General features: G+C 39.2%; 1 pseudogene; it reads right to left on the bottom strand.

The window, feature by feature from the left end:
- Nucleotides 1–538: 538 nt before the first annotated feature.
- LOC122222541 lies at nt 539–1,982 on the bottom strand (annotated as a pseudogene).
- Nucleotides 1,983–10,198: the final 8,216 nt, after the last annotated feature.

Here is a 10,198-nt window from a genome sequence, read left to right as displayed (position 1 = left end):
TGAGAATCCTTTAAATATGGGCACATCCACTACCTGCAATTGACCTCTACTTTGCCCCACCCATTCCATCAGGTATATAACTTCCAGACAAATATTCCCCAGCCCATAGCTTTCACCCTGTTAGTTGACTGCTCAAGAAACCATGGCTCCTTATCACCTGTCTCCTTATACCAGCATTCTAGATCACTGATCATTTGGCCTGTCTGAACTTTTAAGTCCTATGCTTGTCTTAAACCTCTGTACAAATCCTATACCCCCGCATCCTGGCATCTCATTGACCCCTGAGCACACCTGGGCTTTTTCACCTCCATGTCTATCTTGAATCACATGCTTTTCTTCTTATTTGCTATTTATTTTTATTTTTTTAAGATAGGGAATACTTTATTCAAACCATAAGAGAAATGGACAGCTTGAATCTGTAACAAAGTGTCATGTTTTAAAGCATAGGTCAGTAATTGTATGTGAGAATATATACTTCTGCGTACAAATTAACTGATCAGACCACAGCTTTTCAATGTTTAAAACAGAATAAGCTTCCTTATAAAAGCAGTACCTTTGTGACATTTTTAACTTTAGGATTCTTCTTCTTCATCTCTCCTTCAACAGAATCCACACCAACCTCCTCATAATCCTTCTCAAGTGCAGCCATTTCCTCCTCACCTTAGAAGACTCTCCTTCCTCTATTAGCTCACCCACATACCAGTGAAAAAAGGCACGCTTGGCATATATCAGGTCAAACTTGTGTTCCAAGTGAGCCCAGGCCTCAGCAATGGATGTGGTTTTGCTCAGTATGCACACAACTCACTCACTATACTTTGGCCAGGTCCCCACAAGGTACCACAGTGGAAAGCTGGTAATTAATGCCAACTTTTAAGTGAATGGGGCACCAGTCCACAAAGTGGATGGCACACTTGCCCTTGGTGGTGGCAATGGCAGCATGACATCTTTGGGAACTACCTTGCCATGGTACAATAGGCAGCAAGCCATGGATTTACCATGGCAAGGGTCACATTTTACCATCTGATTGGCTGGCTCAAAGCATGCATTTGTGATCTCTGCAATTGAAAGCTGTTCATGGTAGGCTTTCTCAGCAGAAATGACAGGGGCATATGTGGCTAGAGAGAAGTAGATGCAGGGTAGGGCACCAGCTTTATCTGGATTTCTGGCAGGTCGACATTTAGGGCTCCATCAACTCTGAGGGAAGAAGAGATGGAGGACAGAATTCGACCTATCAACCTATTCAGATTAGTGTAGGTTGGGAGTTCAATATTGAGGTTTCTATGGCAGATGTCATGGATGGCCTCATTGTCTACAAGGAAGGCACAATCAGAGTGCTCCAGGGTAGTGTGGGGAGTGAGGACGGAGTTGTAGGGCTTAACAGCTATGGAAACAAGGTGGGCTGGGTAAATGGAGAACTCGAGCTTGGACTTCTTGTCATAATCGACAGAGAGACGTTCCATTAGCAGGGAGGTGAACCTAGTACCAGTTCCTCTCCAAAACTATGGAAAAAACAGGTAGCCCTGAAGACTTGTGTGCTGATCAGCAAGTTTCTAAATTTGGTGTAAAACAAGGTCAGTGATCTCCTTGCCAATGGTGAAGTGCCCTTAGGCATAGTTATTGGTAGCATCTTCCTTGCCTGTGATGAGCTGTTCAGGGTAGAAGAGCTGGTGGTAGGTGACAGTGTAGACTTATTAATGACTGTGGGTTCCAGATCAACAAACACTTCCCTGGGCACATGCTTGCCAGGACTTCTTCTCATTGGAGGAGGTGTTGAAAGGGTCATCTCCTCCCCCAGAGGTTTTGTCACTTGGCACCTGACCATCAGGCTGGATGCCATGTTCCAGGCAATATAGAGCTCTCAGCAGATATTGCCAATTTGGACATGCCTGGCCAACATGGATGGCGATGCATTCACGTATGGTTGCTACTTTGCAGCTGCCAGGCAGATGGCAGAGAGGAAAAGGAGAGTCATTGCTTTTCATAGCACAGCACAACTCTTAGGTGGTTGATGTAAGAGAACCTGCCTACTTTCTCCCTTTTTAAAATGCATCTGAAACCCCTGTCATCAAATCTCACTATTAGTCTGAACTTTTGACGCTACCAAGTCCACAGTGTCTTTGTTCCTCCCCAAACTTCCCAACACCTAATGCCTGTGGCCATGTATGTGGTGTTTTTCACATGCTGTGTGATGCCAGCACTTTACATCTGTGGCATGTCTCCTTTACATAAATGTGTCACCTGTGGCGGATATATATAACCTTTGGGAAACTGAGAATTTCAGTTCCAATTCCTGTTTAGTGTGAATGAATCTCACAAGATGGGTGCCAGCTGACAGGAGAGAATAGTTAGGGACCTGAAAGAATTAGCACTGACTGGGCACCTGCTATGCATCAAGCAGCTGTTTTGATACCTTAGAAACAGTATTTCACCTCACTTTGCAGTAACTCTGCAAAGTAAGTTGTATATTCCCCAGTTTTCTAGGTGAGAAAACTGGTTCAGAAAAATTAGGTAAATTGGCCAACATTGCAAGGCAACTGAGTGACGGATCTGCAGTCAGCAGGGATATGTAAGACAACTCACATGGTTGTTAAGGGGGAACAGCAGCACTGCAAAGAACTTTGGAGGCAGGCAGGCCCCACGTTATTTTGGAGATTAAATGTGAAGATGTCTAACCATGCCTGGCACAGAGTAGGTGTTTAACAAATTATGGTTATTGCCATTAAATCATATATAGTATTTTAATTTAATGTTTGAATGTCCCATATTACTTAGCAAATGTATGACTTAGCATTTGTCATACAGTTGGTATAAGCCATTTGATTTACATTTTGCTAAGCAGTTGGTTTGACTTTATTCAAGAAAAGGATGGGTATACTGTCTCCATGTCCTCACACAGAAGAACAAAGTCAAGAGCCCGAGAATACATGGTGTCTCTTTTAGTCTACGGTAAGTAGTCTGAGTAAAGGCTATGTTTATTTTCATTACTGCCATTGCTGACACATAGGTGCTCAATAAAAATGTGTCCCATAATACTGGTAAATAAACGGCTATGTTTAGGAAGTACCATCAGGAATCCTATCATTCCTTTGAGCACATTCACTCTTATTATGATGATCCTATTGAATTGGATGTAGATACCATTCCAGTTGTTGTTAAACTGGCTCATCATCAGAACTTGTTTTTTGTTTTTTGTTATTTTTCAAATCACAGGTTTCTGAGCTATATCTCTTGAGAATCTGATATATTGGCTTTGGATGTATAGGGTTCTCCAGGAAGTTCTGCTCACCAGCCAGGTTTGGAGATACCACATATCTGGGTGGTAATGACCAACCTCCACCCCAACCCCTGGCCACACACATTCTCTTTCTCTTTTATGAGGCACTCAATGGCCTTGAGTCAAATTTCCTTGCGGCTGACCAACCATGGGTGGCAACATCACTCTTTCACACCATGCTGATCACAAGCTTCCTGAAAATAATGCCCATTGGAAGTGGAACAGCCACTATCATTCAGGTCTACATCATGTTTGAAAAGCAAAGAAAAGAGAAGGCAGAGGGTAAGTAGAGGTGCCATTGGTCCCATAGGCCACACTGCCAAAGAAGGCCACTGACATTGCTAAGTGCTTGTCATGAGGGCACCCTGAGTCTATATTTTCTGTCTTATACTTTCTGTCTGTTTTCTTAGACAACATGCCTGGAGGCTACCCTCCACCCTTCTTACTGTAACTATCCATGCTCAACCTGTTGGCCTTTACCTCTGAGGAACTGAAAGTTCTCTTGAACTTTCTAACATCCCCCACATGGCCTGATGTCAGGCTTAAGGACAGGTCTCAGAAATATCAGGATGGCAAATGCTACTCTTTGTGGCAATTCACTGTGTTAGAGGGGAAGCAGGAAGGGCACATGAAATGGGGACTCCGTAGCCATAGGCTGGAACCAGCCAGCTTTTTGCCTGTGCCACGCTCTTACTCTGTAGCTCCGCTCTTCTTTTTCTGAGCCCAAGAAAGCCCATCTTTCTTAGGCACCAACAAACCCTCAGCAAGGCACCGCCTCAGATTCAGATTTGTGTTTTGTTACAGATTGTGGGAAATATCAATTTAGAAGGGTTGCAAAGAAAATGTGATTTTAAAATGTGCTTTGAAAAAATTAACATCCTAAATATTAGAATATGTAAAAATTTTAGTGGGAGCCTACTTAATTCTTGAGAATATAAAGAAGATATGAAAAAGTCCTAGAAACATCAATAAAAATTTGTTTGGATATTATCATTATTTGACACACAAAAATATTCTAATGAAAAATTTTCACTGTATTAAATTTTAACATTCATGAAAATAAATAGTATATATTGTTCTAGATAGTTTAGAAATTTCTACAGTGATAGAAGGTTTGTTTTCTTTTACTTTTTGTTTTCTCATTATGATATACACTGAGGATAATGGAGAGATTTTTTTTTATTATTGTGGCAAAAAATACATAACATAAAAGTTACCATTCTAGTTATTTTTAAATGTACAGTTTAGTGCTATTGAACAGATTTTTTTTCTCTTTTATGTTTTTTGTGTTCTCTATATTATCCTTGCTAATTTTTATTTACTTTGAATAGGTATTCAATGATACTTAGGTATTTTGATGTCATGTAGATGCCCATCTTTGATTAAACTCCTAAACATGTACCAGTTAATGTGCTAAGTTTTTCCTAAGTGTTATCTCACTTATTCCTTGGAACAACCCTCTGAGGAAGGCACTATTAATATTTCCACTTTACAGAGGAGGAAAGTGAGGGTCAGAGAAATTGTATTGGCTGTTCAAAGGCATATGACTAATAAGAGAAGCTGCTAGGAAGAGTTTTGTCTATTGCAGAGCCTGGATGGTAAAACAACATTATTACTATCTTTGTGGGTTTGGATACCACAGATTGATGCACTTTTCTGAAGACAAAATTAATGCATATCCAAAGTGTGTGCTTACACATTTTGAATTTTGCCAATGCAAAAAAGTTTCAACAAATATAACAGAGCCTCAGTGCATTTTACAATTTGTGTTAGGTCTCCCCAAAGGCTCTGAATAACTGTCACAACCCAGTATACCCAGTGATTTTGTAAAACTGTTTTTATTTAACCCCAAACGGAAGCATAAATTTCTCATTTGCATACAATGGGAGGAATAAACATTCATCTGTTATCATGTGGTGTGGTAGCTAGAATTCAAGCTCTGTAATCAAGCCAAGTACAAACTGACTCAGGTTTTTAGCTACTATTTAACCTCTCTCTCCCACTCTTTACAATGGGGATGAGAGGAATACCCACCTCCTCAAATTGAGATGATTAACTAAATTGCCAGGTATACTGCTAAATTCTAAATATAGTTTCCAACTTACGATGGTTCAGTTTAAAAATTTTCGACTTTACGACAACAGGTAAGTGATACACGTTCAGTGGAAACCGTACCTCAAATTTTGAGTTTTGACCTTTTCATGGGCTACCTTTATGCAGTAATAATACTCTCTCATGACTCTGGGCAGTGTTAGTGAGCCACAGCTCCTAGTCAGCCACGCAATTGCAAAGATAACCAACCAACACACTTATAACCATTCTGTAGCCATATAACCATTCTGTTTTTCACTTTCAGTATTCACTAAATTACATAAGATATTTAACATTTTATTATAAAATAGGCTTTGTGTTAGATGCTGTTGCCCACTTGTAGGCTAATGTAAGTGTTCTGAGCATGTTTAAGATAGGTAAGGCTAAGCTATGATGTTTGGTAATTTAGGTGCATTAAGTGCATTTTTGACTTACAATATTTTCAACTGACAATGGGCTTATTGGGATGTAACCCCATTGTAAATTGAGGAAAATCTGTGGAAACTAGTTATAATTAGTCATTCATTTGGCAAATATTTATTGAATTTATCCCCTGTGCTAGGTACAGTACTGAGTTGGTACAGATAATTCAATGTGGTCCTAGCCTTTCAGACTCTGGAAAGGGTAGAGATGGATGAACAACACATTATATTATGGAGGATATTATAACAATCTCTACAAAGTGGAAGAATGAAGGGAGGAGAGGAACTAGATGGGAGCAGTTGGGTGAGAAGGCTTCAGGGAGGAGGGGACTTTTTCTTAGCTAACATCTGCATTTCTATGCCACACAAAACTGTGCTGAATATTTAGTCCAAAAATTGGGTGTACAATGTAGTGATTCAACAGTTACATACATTATGAAATGCTGATGATAATTAAATGTATTACAATACTATTGACTACATTCTCTATGTTGTACTTTTCTGTGTGCTGTGACTTATTTATTTTATAACTGGAAGTTTGTACCTCTTAATCTCCTCCACCCATTTCACCCATCCTCCCACCCTCCTCACCTTTGGTAACCACCAGTTTTTTCTCTATATTTATGAGTGTGTTTCTCTTTTTTGTTGTTGTTTTTTTGTTGACTTGTTTTGTTTTTTAGATTTCACATGTAAGTGAAATCATATGATATTTGTCTTTCTGTGTCTGGCTTACTTCACTTAGCATAATACCCTTTAGGTCCATTCATGTTGATGTGAACGGCAAGATCTCATTCTTTTTAATGGCTGACTACTGTTCCATTATATATATATCACATCTTATTTATCCATTCATCTATCAATGGACACTTAGGTTGCTTCCATATATTGGCTATATCCAATAATGTTGCAGTAAATATAGGAGCGCATATATCTTTTTGAATTAGTGTTTTTGTTTTCTTCAGGTAAATACCCAGGAATAGAATTATTGGCTTATATGGTACTTGTATTTTTAATTTTTTGAAGACGTTCCATAATAGTTTCCAGAGTAACTGTACCAATTTACATTCCCACTAACAGTGTGCAAGAGTCCTCTTTTCTCCACATCTTCACCAACGTTTATCATTTCTTTGTCTTTTTGATACTAGCTATTCTGAATGGTGTGAATTAATGCATCATTGTGATTTTGATTTGCATTTCCCTGATGATGAGTGATGCTGAAAATCTTTTCATGTTTCTGTTGTCCATGTATTTGGAAAAATGTCTGTCCTGGTCTTCTGCCTCTTTTTAATCAGATTATTTGTTTTTGTGGTGTTGAGTTGTATGAGCTCTTCATATTTATAAATATCTTCTCCCGTTCAGTAGATTGCCTTTTTATTGTGGACCTCACCTTTTTGTTATGCTGATGATTTCCTTCACTTTCCTTTTATTTTGATGCAGACTCGATAGTTTATTTTTGCTTTTGTTTCCCTTGCCTAAGGAGAGAGATCCAGAAAGATATTAAGGCTGAGGTCCAAAAGATTACTATGTTTTTTTCTTAATAAAATATTTAAAATTTATATATTTTTAAAAACCTTTATGCTCCTTAACTAAATTATAAACAAATCGCACTTAACACCAGAAAAGGAGAGAAAGAGTTTTTTGATGATGAAGAAAAGAGGTTAAGCAGAACCCTCCCTTGTCATTGGTAGTGTTCTGTGCTATGGAGAACTCACAACTATCTTTGGGTCCCGGAGAGCAGTTCAGTATGAACTGAATCTGACATTCTGAACTATTTTCCTAAGTCAATATCACCATTGAAAGGAAACCATTGATCAACCAAGTGAAGCCGCTAAAAATGGATTCCAGCCTAGGAAAAATTCACCAGGGAAGCTGTAAATGTGCCTGGCCTGTCTTGGCAAGGTTGGGCTCTTTGTGATTCAACTGGGGGACAGCTGAGGGCTGCTGGCCAGGTAAACCCCTAGCAATGACAACCTGGCTCACCAGGCTCCAGATCTGCAGTACTCACTCCTAGCACAGTAGAGGGATGGGAGGAAGAAGCAGCCCTCACCATGGTGGACTGGGCTGAGGTTGGGTCTGTCTTTGCTCAGTGTCCATCCTCACACCCTGGTTAATTCCAGCCTCCCCAGAAGTGTGACTCTATAATGAGGGGCTGGTGGTGGCCTTGCAGCCTCCCTGCCCTCCTTTCTTGCCTAGTGGCTCATCACACTTTAATGGAGATGAACAATGAGGGGAGGGGCCAGGAGGCCTGCGGATTACACAAAGAATGAAATTGTGCCTTGGCCAGATCCACGCCAATTATGTCTGAATAAACAAATCCATAGTACAAGCTAAGAGCCTTCCTTCTACCCCACCTCCCGCCCCCGCATTTTATTTATTTTTATCTTGGTCTGGAAAGTTGGACATATTCCCTGTACCGTCCTGGTACCCAGATGGCCTGTTTGAGTAAGCAGTGGGGAAGAAGGTCAATAATACATCAGCATGCAGAGTCTCCGCTAAGGTCAGTCCTGCATAAAATATACCGTGACAACCTGAGGGCAAGTTTAAAATGGTGCTCCACGACAGGGTAGGGGTGGGGGTGGGGTTGGGGTCAGTACAGATGCTGCCTTCTCACAATCGCTGCAAAATTCTGGCCCCCCAAAACTATATTCTACTGGGTTTGTGTAGTGGTTCTTTAGGAAAAGTTTTCTTCACACACAGGAGTGCTCATGATCAAGTAAGGAGGATTTTAAGAGGGTCTGTCTTCATATATAATTATCTGTCATGTTGAGAGGCTTTTTTGAAAATAATCAGATCCAATTGTCCCAAACAGGAACATAATGGCTACTGTGGTGTCAAATTCTAATCTGCTGAATGAGTTTTATGCATTTGTTTTGTCTCCAGATATGTTTTAATAAGATTTGAATGCTGAACTAGGCAATACTTACAAGTTTTTATCTGTTGTAAGATTCCTATTCTTGAGTGGCACTTCACAATTACATTTGATTATGACTGTTTAATAAAGACACAAGCAGATACCTGTGTATAGAGTCACTGGGGATTTTACAAGATTTCCTTCTGCTTTCTTCTTCCTTTTGAAGATTAGGGTAAACCCAACAGCACCTTTTAATGTAAAAAAAGAAAAGTCCGTTTCACTTTGGGAATTTATTCAAATTGGAGGCGAATACTGACACAAATATTCTTGAAGATTGATCCAGGTTGAAGCGTGTTGTGCATGGGTTTACTGTTCAACTTGGAAGTAATTTGTAAAGCCAGAGTCAGTCTTGACTATGAAACATTGTATCACTGTGATTGGAATCAATAGTTCTTGCACTGTCATTTGTCACATATTTACAAGCTTGAAAAATAGTTCATTTTGTCCTCATCCCATAACTCAAAAGATTGAATCAGAGCCCTGGAGGGATCTGCCAACAGGACACATTCATTACTGATCACCCGTCTTGGTGAGGCTATAATCACAACCATACCAAAAATAGAATATAAATAAAAATTAAAGCACTATTCATTTGGTACACTCTTAAATATTTTCAGCTTCAAATATTTAAAAGTCTGCTGGGAGACTTCAATCACCTTGGTGACCTACATCAGTGGCCACAAAAAGAAAATTCATTGAAGCTGATTTTCCCATCACTCTCTCAAAACATTCAAAGATACAATTTTTTTGAATGAAAAAAAAAGCAAAATCTAGAGTTAATGGTCCAAAAACTTCATAAAGTGTACTTCTTTTATTCACCTTGTGTATAGTTCATAAATGACCTTCTATTCCCATGAAAGATTTGTAGAAGATGTTTAAAGATAATGCTTTCCATTTTAAGATAAAAGATTTATGAATGATGGAACTTGTGTCTATGAAATCGCTAATCCCAACTCTCTAATATTTCAGATGGAGAGCTTCATAAAATGAAAAGACTGCCCATAAAGTTGTACTATACCTGCTGTCAGAGACAATCAGTAATGGAATTGCAAAGTGAATATTGAAAAGGATGTGAGACATGCACATTTTGGGTTATAATAATGTATTTTAAGTCCCCTTCACTTCACTGCCGTATTGATAAAGTATTAATGGTTGAAGTGTTGGGAGGCAATTATGATTCTTTAAACAAGTCCCCAGATGTTAACAGATGAACACATTGTTCATCAAATTTAGTTGCTAAAATAACCCCAAATCGTAGGGTTGCCCCTAGTTTCTGCAGACAATTTTCCTGACTAAATTCAAACTATGGGAGTTTGACCCATTTATCAAGTCTCAGCCTGAACCAACCTAAAAATTCCAGATTGCCTTCAAAATGCTCAGTTGGGTGGTACTCTACAGATATGGCCTGACATTCCTTTTACTAGAACAAGATTGAAAATTGATGCCATATACCAGTTGTTTCCTCCCTAACTCTCTAATTTTAATTTTAATATTTTAGCT

This window comes from Panthera leo, chromosome B3 (assembly GCF_018350215.1).
Source record: "Panthera leo isolate Ple1 chromosome B3, P.leo_Ple1_pat1.1, whole genome shotgun sequence".
Classification (NCBI taxonomy): domain Eukaryota; kingdom Metazoa; phylum Chordata; class Mammalia; order Carnivora; family Felidae; genus Panthera; species Panthera leo.
This window is presented reverse-complemented; position numbering and strand designations above follow the sequence as displayed.